This window comes from Callorhinus ursinus, unplaced genomic scaffold (assembly GCF_003265705.2).
Source record: "Callorhinus ursinus isolate GAN/ISIS: 27379988/994484 unplaced genomic scaffold, GSC_fseal_2.0 scaffold4, whole genome shotgun sequence".
NCBI lineage: Eukaryota > Metazoa > Chordata > Mammalia > Carnivora > Otariidae > Callorhinus > Callorhinus ursinus.
The window spans coordinates 130,518,374-130,529,497 of record NW_027397066.1 but is presented as its reverse complement, the minus strand read 5'-3'; the positions used below and the strand labels follow the sequence as shown (position 1 = coordinate 130,529,497).

General features: G+C 38.4%; 1 pseudogene; it reads left to right on the top strand.

Annotated features, from left to right (window-relative positions):
• The first annotated feature begins 3,770 nt into the window (after positions 1 to 3,770).
• On the top strand, positions 3,771 to 4,328 carry LOC112825944 (ATP synthase peripheral stalk subunit d, mitochondrial pseudogene; annotated as a pseudogene).
• Positions 4,329 to 11,124: the final 6,796 nt, after the last annotated feature.

Sequence of the window (11,124 nt, the reverse complement as noted above, 5' to 3'; positions counted from 1 at the left end):
GAGGTTGAAAATCCTGCAAAATATGTTCACTGGTTACAATGGAATAAAATTTGAAATCAATAACAATAAAATCTCTAGAAAATTTCAAATATTTGTAAATTAAGCTTCTACTTAATTCATGGATAAAAAAATCATAAGCAATATTTAGAATTTTTTAAGCAGGGCGCCTGGGTGGCTCAGTCGGTTAAGCGTCTGCCTTCGGCTCAGGTCATGATCCCAGGGTGCTGGGATCGAGCCCCGCATCGGGCTCCTTGATCAGCGGAGAGTCTGCTTCTCCCTCTCCCTCTGCCTGCCTCTCTGCCTACCTGTGCTCTCTATCTCTCTGTCAAATAAATAAATAAAATCTTTAAAAAAAAAAGAATTTTTTAAGCAAATGAAAATTAAAATACAACATATCAAAAACTTTTGTTCTTGTTAAAGTAATGCTCAGAGAGAAATCTACAGCTTTAAATTACGAGGAAAAAAGACTTCAGCTTTAAATTATTAGGAAAAAAGACCAATGTAAATAGAAGGAAATAATAAAATGTAGAAATTAGTCAAATAGAAAACAAACAATAGAGAAAATTAACAAAGCCCCAAATTGATTCTCTGAAAAGATCAATTTAATCAAGTTTTAACTAGATGGATTAAGAAAAAAAGAGAGATGAAACACAAATTACCAATATCAGAAAAGAAAATGGAGTCATCACTACAAATCCTATATATATTAAGAAAATATCATGGACAACTTTAAGCCACCGATTCTGATAACTTAGATAAAATGTACAAATTCCTTGAAAAATATAATTTACCAAAATTGACACAAAATAAATAAGAAAATCTGAATAGCTTTACAACCACTAAAGGTAATTAATTTATTCTTATCACAAACCTTCCCACAAAGAAAGCGTCAGACCCATTTAGTTTTATTGGTGATTTTTATCAAAGGCTCATGAAGGAAGTCACACCCTTCTTAATCCTTCAGAAAGTAAAGGAGGTAAGAACTCTCATCTCATTTTATGAACCCTGCATAACCTTACTACCAGAACTTAACAAAGAAAATAGTTATTGGTATAATAACTCTAATGAAAATAGGTGCAAAAATCCTTAGCAGAACATTAGGAAATTAAATCCAGTATTTATATAACGTAAAAATTATTATTATCTGCAGCCTTTGCAGTTTATTTATTTATTCAACAAATATTTACTAAAAACAGGAATTGAAACAAGAAGCTTGCTATACAAAGGAATGCCTGGAGTTGAAGTTCACTCAGTTACAGGTCTGAAATGTCATGAGCACCATGTCCTCCTTGACCTGACCCATTTGCATATAAAAAACAGCATCAGCAGTTTTTAGGTGTATGTTGTGATCTGACAGAAGCTTTCATTTTCTTCTTCTGCTCCAACCCACAAGCACTTTGGCTGTAACCAGAACTTTCTTTTGATGGTGGGCTTCCTTCTTTAAGAAGAGGATAAATGATCTTGTGACATGTGTCGCCACCAGGGATTTTTAGAGGTAAATTCAAAGTTTTGTTATGCTCAAGGACTTGAAAATTAAGCCTCTTTCTCACAAAGATATTTTACGCCATCCGATGTATTTTCAGGATAGACTAATTGGAGACATCCTCACCCGTACCTCATGGGCTAACTGGCAAATATCTTGCCATACAAGAAGAATTGGTAACTTCTGTGCTCTATCCTATATGTAAATTGAATTAGAAACTAGATGATAGATAACTCCAAAATACTTCCTCTTTATTAATATTTTCCAATTTAAAAGCCAGGCTAATGTAAACAGAGACAGATATTCATGATTATAATGGACAGCAAAGTTTATTTTTCCAACTCGAAACTGTTATTGATAAAGTATTTCAAAGTGATGATAATTGTGCCCAACATGATTGGAACAGTCCATCCCATGATGCTCTGTAATTTTTTTTAAATAAAAACCATACCTGAATGACATAATTTATGTTAAACTATTATACTTTCTATTTTGCTTCTTCCTGCTTTTTATTTTGCCTTGTTCTATTACAGATGTGCACATTACCACGTTTGTTCCCAGGAAGGCAATTTTCATCAAAGCGGAAAGTGACCTGAAAGGAAGAATCCCCACTCTGCTTCCCAGATGTTCAGAAACCATCCATTACTCATGGACCCCAGATTAATAAAATCTGGTCTAAAAAAAATTCTGACGTGATACAGGGACTGTAACTAAATTAAATGATGGTCCAGTAACCAAAAAGGGATATAATTGATCCAGTGAAAGAATTTAGGAGTCTGAGAGCTGAACTTTGAAAAGTTGTACCAGTCCTTTTTTTTTTTAGAATTTTATTTATTTATTTGACAGAGAGATAGAAAGAAAAGAGCACAAGTACGCAGAGCGACAGGTAGAGGGAGAGGGAGAAGCAGGCTTCCCGCTGAGCAAGGAGCCTGAAGCAGGGCTCGATCCCAGGACCCTGAGATCACGACCTGAGCCGAAGGCAGACATTTAACCAACTGGGCCACCCAGGTGTCCCATTGTTCCAGTCTTAAATGTGTTTCTTCACCTTTGTATCCTGGCATCGTTCTCAGTATAATGGGTATGATAGTTGGCATAGGACATAAAAACATTTCCTGTTTATTTTGCCTCAATGCCCAGTTAAACCAGGGAGAATTATATTTCCTTTGGCCTACCTCTACAATTCAACCCCAGGACTTCGGCCCTTAGTGATCCTCATTTTTATTTCACCAGGCTTCACCCTTCTACCAACAGATCCCATCTCTGGTCATATAAATATTTTTCTTCCTTGTTCACCAAAAATTTCTCTACCTTTTCCTTTCTTAGATTCCTAAATACTGGAGGTAGATTCCTGGGCAATTAGTAAGCGTAAGGCTACACTCACGATGGTGACATCTTACCTGAGAGATGTCAGTTTTATGCTGTGTTATCTGTCCCTGTGTAACGACACTTCAGACAATACTATTCAGCACATGTGAACTTAGCTTTATTAGATGGAAGGAGAAAAAAAAGTAACTTTCCCTATAAAGAAAGAGTGGCATCCAAGGATGAGTTTAGCGGAAGTATCTATCGCAAAACATTATTAATGGCTAGGCATTTCTATTCATAAAGGTAAGTTTTGCAGTCCTCTTGTTGAAATCACTTCCCTTTGTGTTGTGTGTGGTCATTAGTCACACTTGAGAAGGCAAGTGCTCTCTTTCTCTAGTTGTGACAATAGAGACCTTCTATCTGATCCAACTGCTCAGTTTTATTAGACTACCGATTTCACTCAGCACATTTAAGATTGAATTTTTAAGGAGAAAAAGATATACAAAGTGGAAGAGAGTCAGACTATGTTTAAACAAAATGATGATAGTACAAACACAAAGCACAATAAATTCCTTCAAGTATGAGCTCTGGGAATAACCTTTTAGAGAGTCACAGATGATGCTCCCTTTAAATGCAGTTTGAAATTGAGAAAGAATTTTCTATCACAACTGAACTAAAAATCTGTGCAATCTAAACACTCTCCATGCCTGGAAAGTAAGCAGAAAAACATGTTGCATTTCAAATATAAGTTTACTGAACGTTTACTTCGTGAGCATCAACAAATTTGAATTAAGTCATTGGGTGCACACCACAGCATTAAGCATTTGACAAGGATAATTCATCAGCAAAACTTCCCTTCTCCCAGGGAACTTGGATTCCATTCCACTATGAACAGTGCTGAATTGATGTGCATGCTTAAAAAGTTTTAGTCCTTGACCCAGTTCCGTTCCTTGCTGCTGTGGACTCTAGGCCGCCAAGGTCGGTGAAGGATCTCAAGATGGCTGCGTGAAAACTTGCTCTAAAAACCATTGACTGGGTAGCTTTTGGGGAGAGCATACCCCGAAACCAGAAGGCCATTGCTAACTCCCTGAAATCCTGGAATGAGACACTTACCTCCAGATTGGCTACTCTCCCTGAGAAACCACCTGCTATCGACTGGGCTTACTACAAGGCCAATGTGGCAAAGGCTGGTTTGGTGGATGACTTTGAGAAGAAGTTTAATGCCGTGAAGGTTCCTGTGCCAGAGGATAAATATATTGTTCAGGTGGATGCTGAAGAAAAAGAAGATGTGAAAAGTTGTGCCAAGTTTTTGTCTCTCTCAAAGGCCAGGATTGAGGAATATGAAAAAGAGCTGGAGAAGATGAGGAACATAATTCCATTTGATCAGATGACCATTGAGGACCTGAATGAAGTCTTCCCAGAAACCAGATTAGACAAGAAGAAGTATCCCTATTGGCCTCACAAGCCAATTGAGAATTTATAAACTTGAGTTGGGGAGAAGGCTCTGGCCCTCGTGTTGTAAATGCTGGACATTAAAAATAATGATATGGTGAAAAAAAAAAGTTTTAGTCCTTGTTTCTTATTGGAAAAAGGAAACAAAATCCATAATACTCCTTCCATTTATTCTAGCATTTACATCTGGATGGATAGAAAACGATATGACCTCTGCCATATTTTACTACTTTGGGACTATTTAGTCTAACACAGACAGTTTATCATGGCGCACTTCTGCTTCTTCCCTTCCAAGTAAGCCCATTGGCATGCTCCCAAGCCCCTTGGTGTCAAGAGCAGTTTGTCATAATCTGTCCTTGTCTCACCTCTCTAGGCAAGAATTGCACTTGACCTTCTCACCCCTACAATGCAACCATAGAAAATGCTTTATAGCCCTGTGTTCCTTGCAGTTTCCCGCCACTTGGGATCTATCCACGCTGCTTCTTCTGCCAAGACTGCTTCTCCTCTGACTTCTTCCCAACCAGCACAGCCTCATAATGCAACACTGAGCACAGCTGAAGTGTTTCCTTGTGCTCCCTCCCAGGTGAGGCATGCTCCTTTGTGTTGGTCAGTGTATTCAATATATATGCTCATTATTGCATTAGTAATACTTATTTTTATATTTGTGTTTGCATTTGTTTTAAATCCTGTTTGCCTTGTTAGAATGTTAGCACATCACGTGCCAGATATATATTAGCTGTTAATAAATTTTTCATGAATTCAGTAACCATCTTAGAGCTGGGGAAGGTAGAGATAAAGAATCATTAATTTTGTCAACAAAAAGGCATTTTAAAAGCTTAACTTGTGTTTTTAAAAGTATTTATTGAATATCTTGTATGCATGCACAAAGAGCTTAGAAATTTAATTAAGGAAGTGACATAATCAGTTTTATATTTTTCAAGGGAAATCACATTTCCCTTCCTAATTATCTCCCAGACACCATACCAGTTGCTAGGGATAAAAAGGTGACTGAGACATAATGTGCTCTATTAAAGCATGGTGATGATAGTACAGTAGGGGTTACAGACCTCTAAGCAGTTAATCAAAATATAATATGATATGGAATAAGTAAGTCACAAGAATAAAAGGTAGATCATAGGGAATACAGTCAAGGGTATTGTAACAGTGTTGTGTGGTGACAGAGGGTAGCTACACTTGTGGTGAGCATAGCATAACATATAAACTTGTTGAATTGCAATGTTGTGTACCTGAAACTAATGTAACATTGTCTGTCAACTACAGTCTGATTAAAAAAAAAAGAAATATAATATGATAAATGTCTTAGACAGGGTGTGCATCACTTAGCTTATTCTGTGTAACAAAATACCCCAAAATTTAGTGGTAACCATTTATTAGCTCATGATTCTGTAGATTGCCTGGGTGGTTCTAGCTTACAGCCTCAGAAGTGTCCCATGTGTTAGTTAGGAGGGTAGCGGACCATGACTCGGTATTTTAACAGAACCTCACTCAGAGGTCTAGTGGTTGGAGGGGACATGTAGAGTGACAAGGGTGAGTAAGCCAAGTTTCACTCATTAAATAGGCTGGCTACACTTCCTTACACTGAGGAAGCAGAGATCCAAGATCAGGAAAAAGATGGGCCCCAGCGAACAAGTACTAGAGTACTTGTTTAGATCAAGTTTGCTAATGTCATATCCATTAATGGAAGTCACATGACAAACCCCAAGCAGTGAGGGAGGACACTACCAAGAATCACAAGGAGTGGAATAGGAATTTTACTCGCCATTTTGCAAGCAATCTCTTTTCCATGACTCAGTTCTGCCTCCTTGGCTTTTGGCTTCTCCCTCTGAGATATTCTCCTGTTCTGTAAAAAGTAAGTGGCCCAGGTTGGCAGTTGAGTAGTTTTCTAAGTCAGCTTCCAATAGAAATTTGGAAGTCCAGAGTCCTCTTTTTCATTTGAAGTGACTCAGTTTCTTCTAGTCTAAGCAGTCTTAGACTGATACAACTTCCTTCAAAAATGTGGGTGCTGTTTTTGGGCGCCTGGGTGGCTCAGTCATTAAGCGTCCACCTTTGGCTCGGGTCATGATCCCAGGGTCCTGGGATGGAGCCCCGCATGGGCCTCCCCACTCAGCAGGAGGCTTGCTTCTCCCTCTCCCCCTCCCGCTGCTTGTGTTCCCTCTCTCGCTGTCTCTCTGTTAAATAAATAAAATCTTTAAAAAAAATGTATGTGCTTTTTATACACATTTTAACAAAAGTCATTCCCACAGTTATTTTCTTTTTTTTTTTTTTAGATTTATTTATTTATTTATTTTGAGAGAGAGAGAGAGAGGGTACATGAGAGGGGGGAGGGTCAGAGGGAGAAGCAGACTCCCCGCTGAGCAGGGAGCCCGACGCGGGACTCCATCCCAGGACTCCAGGATCATGACCTGAGCCGAAGGCAGTCACTTAACCAACTGAGCCACCCAGGAGCTCCCCACAGTTAGTTTCACGACAGGCCTTTCTCTACTTTGGGCTGCTTGTGAGGCAATGTTTTTTAGACTCTTCGAAGCGCTTTTGCCTGAGAAAGTCCACTAGATATCACCTTAAATTTTTATTTAGAGTCCTAACAAGGATCTCACAGATATCCTTGATTTGATCTTGATACAGAAGCCATGTTTTACTGGAAGTGTCCTGAATTTTTAAAACACCCTCAGGTTTTAATTTACATTGGGACTCTGGCTGGCTGGAGAGACTGCAAATGAGAAACAGTTAATCCAGCACATCCTGGCTCCCCCATGTTCTACATAAATTCTTCCTGCAAGTTGACTAGCTCTTTCTTTAGCTCATCTTTCTTTTCCTATAAATTATCATAGACAACTAAAAGAAGCCAATAGAAATGTTAAAGTCTTTCTGAAAATTCTCTTGCCAATGTCCACATTGTTTTATCTTCCAAATTACCCCAGGCAATAGTTTTGTGAGTTGTTTCATAAGATTATCTCATACATGTCACAATCTTTCCATCCTCCACTAGCAGTTTGCTTGTCAATCTTGCAGACTTCACAAGATGTCTTATGGCTTCTGCCCACAGAATGGTCTCCAAAGCCACTATCACGTGTTTATTGTTGTTGTTGTTGTTGTTGTTATGGGAACATCCCAAGTCTAGATATCATTTTCTTTATAAGTTAGCTTTTGCTGAAAAAAAAAAAAAAATTCACTCCAAACACAGTCACTCAAAACAACAACCATTTCTTTAGTTCACTATTTTGTAGTTTGTAGGTCATTCTAGTAGTTCTTTGATCTGGGCTGGCAATCTATGACACTGAAAATAAGCTGATCTCTACTGAGTTCTCTCAGGCATTGCATTCAGCTGGCAGGGTGGCTGGCGGGTGTATTACCAAGGATGGCCTTTCACACTGGCCTTTAACTGGAGCATAGTTTTCCACACATAGCAGTAGAGTCCCAAGAGCAGGAAGAGGGCAAGCCCCAATGTACAAATGCTTTCAGCATAGGTTTCTTTCAAGTTAGCTAATGTTCCGTTGGTCAATAGGTCACATGCGCAAGCTCAGAGTCAGTGTGGAAAGGCACTCGCAGAGGGTATAAACATAGGATAGTAAATTATGGTAGCTATTTTTGTAAAAATCTACCATAAACTGTAAGAAGACTGTAAAGGAAAAGAAAGGAGAAATTGACTAGCTATTAGAGTAAGACCAAATCCAAGCCATGTAGGATTTCAGAGCACAAATTCTAAGATTTAAATTTGGCAAAATAGAGAGCTAGCACAATAGTTTGGAGTTAGCATGGTTTTAAAAACACTCAGTTTAACTGGCCGCGAACCACAACTCATATGTACAATGTGAGATGGAGACACCTAGGTCAGAGATAGACACTTACCCAGTCTATCTTCAGTCTCACACATCCCAAATCCTATTATTAATGCAACCTAGATACAGCAGTGTTGGTTCCCACGGGTCGCCTTTCTGAGGTATATTTTTGGTCAGCCATTCTTAAAGTCCTAAACGCCTCTGATTTCCTGGGTTTCTTTCACTCAAGAAGTCTCTAGATGCAGGATTTCTCCCTTCAGTGGGATTCTTCTGAAGAGACTGACACCCTTGTACTATCAAGTCTTTGATTACCTTTCAAGATTTAGCATTGATGTGAAAGGTGCTTCAGTCTGGTTTAAGGAGAATCCCTCCATGCCCCCATGAAAATTTCAATCGGAACATTTATAAACAGTTATAAACAGTTATAAACATTTAACTACCTTCACCTGTACTCAGCCAACAAGAATCGATTTTGAAGATATTCACGTAAGTATATATTCACACATTACCCACTGTACAAGAGGTAGAGAATTGTGCTCAATAACAATTTTGGTGATAAGATTTGGAAGGAATGGGATCAGAGAGCATTGGAAAGCAGTCTGGCTGAGAAGAGAAATTGACTTGTCAATGAAATAATTGTTAAACATTTAAACAAAAGAGCCTAACATGCTCAAGTGGTATATTTATTTTCAAAATTCTAAGGGAAACAGCAACTCTCCAGCATGTCAATTTGATCATGTCTTAATTTTCTCTGAATAAAAAATGAAAATAAATCAAAATGACATTATTTTATTATATCCAGCTCAAGAGAAAAAAATTGAGGCAAGACCCAGAAGGAATGCGGAAGAAACTACTAAAACAAGGGTGAAAAGGTAAAGAAAATAAAGAAAAAGTCATTACTGTCCCTATAGTAAAGGACAGTAATGACTTCCTTTTTTTTTTAAGATTTATTTATCTATTTTGAGAGAGAGAAAGAGAGAACATAAGCACGAGTGGGGGGAGGGGCAGAGGGAGAGAATCTTTCAAGTAGACTCCCCGCTGAGCCAGGAGCCCTACTCAAGGCTCCATCCCACAACCTCGGAGATCATGGCCTGAGCCAAAACCAAGAGTTGGACACTCCACCGACTGAGCCACCCAGATGCTCCAACAGTAATGACTTCTTTTTTTTTTTTTTAAAGATTTTATTTATTTATTTGAGAGAGAGAATGAGAGATAGAGAGCACGAGAGGGAAGAGGGTCAGAGAGAGAAGCAGACTCCCTGCTGAGCAAGGAGCCTGACATGGGACTCGATCCCGGGACTCCAGGATCATGACCTGAGCCGAAGGCAGTCGCTTAACCAACTGAGCCACCCAGGCGCCCAACAGTAATGACTTCTTAATTAATTATTCAGTTTAGGACTTAGGGATCATTTAACTCCCATGGCATATGTTGTTGTCCACTAAACTGGATTCTGAAATCCTCCACCTTATTGAGTTCCCTGTTTACATGGCAAAAAATAAATTAGGAAACCAGAACTTATGTGATGGCTACCCTCTGCTCCATCCAGAGAAATAAAGTCTACTCTAGCTATTGAAGTTTTGTGGAGAGCGTGAGCCAGGAGAAGCAGTAGTCCTAGATTGGTACAGCTTTCCTTGGAAAGTGTTTATTAAGTCAACTTAACAATATAGCCTGAGTCACAGTGCCTGACTACCCTGGCACTGTAGTCAACCTAATATATCTAGTGTGACAGCCTAGTATACATAGTGATTTCAGTGTCAGTGCCACTTTATGTCTCTGTTGGAAATTAGATGGCTTCTCCTGGATAAACTAAAGACTTCAGGGCCCTAGAAAAAATAGGGTAAAAACAGCATTTAGTATCTTCTTTATGTGTATTTGGTGGGGAGGGCGGGGAGTGTTGCAGAATACTTGAATGTAATAATTATTTTTGGTTTGAGTCAACTACCATGTCTCTAACACCGTTTCAGATTCTGGGTGTGAAAAGATAAATGATCTGTCTTCAAATAGTTTATGTTCCAAGAGGGGGAGACAAGCACCTAAGCCAATAATTACATCACAGGTAATAGTTTCTAGAATAAAGAAGAGAATTGAGGAAGAAATGATCCACTCTACCCATGTTAGGGAGTTGGGGGAAGTTTCATTTCTGAGATGAAATTTCAGATAGTTCTTAAAATTATGAATGTGTTCTTTAGCTATGATCAGCAGTGAAAAAATTATGTGCAAAAATAAATGATATTAGCAAAATAAAATTTAAAATCTAAGGTGAAAGAGGAGATGCTAGAGAGTATGGCTAGAGTCCATATAAATTTTAAAGATCAGTGGCCTAAGTTTTTTTTTATTATTTTTATTAATTTTCTTTTTTTATTAAGTTTTTCATTTTAATTCCAGTATTGTTAACACACAGTGTTATATTAGTTTCAGGTGTACAATATCATGATTCAACAGTTCTATACGTTACTCGGTGCTCATCACGATGACAGTGCTCTTTCATCCCCTTCATTTATTTCCCCCATCCCCTCACCCTCTCCCCTCTGGTAACCATCAGTTTGTTCTCTATAGTTAAGAGTCTGTTTCTTGATTTGTCTCTCTCTCTCTCTCTTTTTTTTTCTTTGCTTGTTTGTTTTGTTTCTTAAATTCCACATATGAGTAAACTCATCTGATACTTGTCTCTCTCTGATTGCCTTATTTTCCTTAACATTATACCCTCGAGCTCCATCTATGTTATTGCAAATGGCAAGATTTCATTCTTTTTTACAGCTGAATTATGTTCCATTGTGTCTATATACCACCTCTTCTTTATCCATTCATTTATCAATGGACGCTTGGGCTGCTTCCATAATTTGGTTATTGTAAATAATGCTGCAATAAACATAGGAGTTCATGTATGCCCCTGAATTAGTGTTTTTGTATTTTGTTGGTAATATACCAAGCAAGCAGTGTGATTACTGGATCATAGGGTAGCCTTATTTTTAACTTTTTGAGGAACCTCCATACTGTTTTCCACAGTGGCTGCACCAGTTTTCATTCCCACCAACAGTGCACAGGGCAACAAAAGTTAACATGAGCAGTAAACTTCTTTGGATGATAATT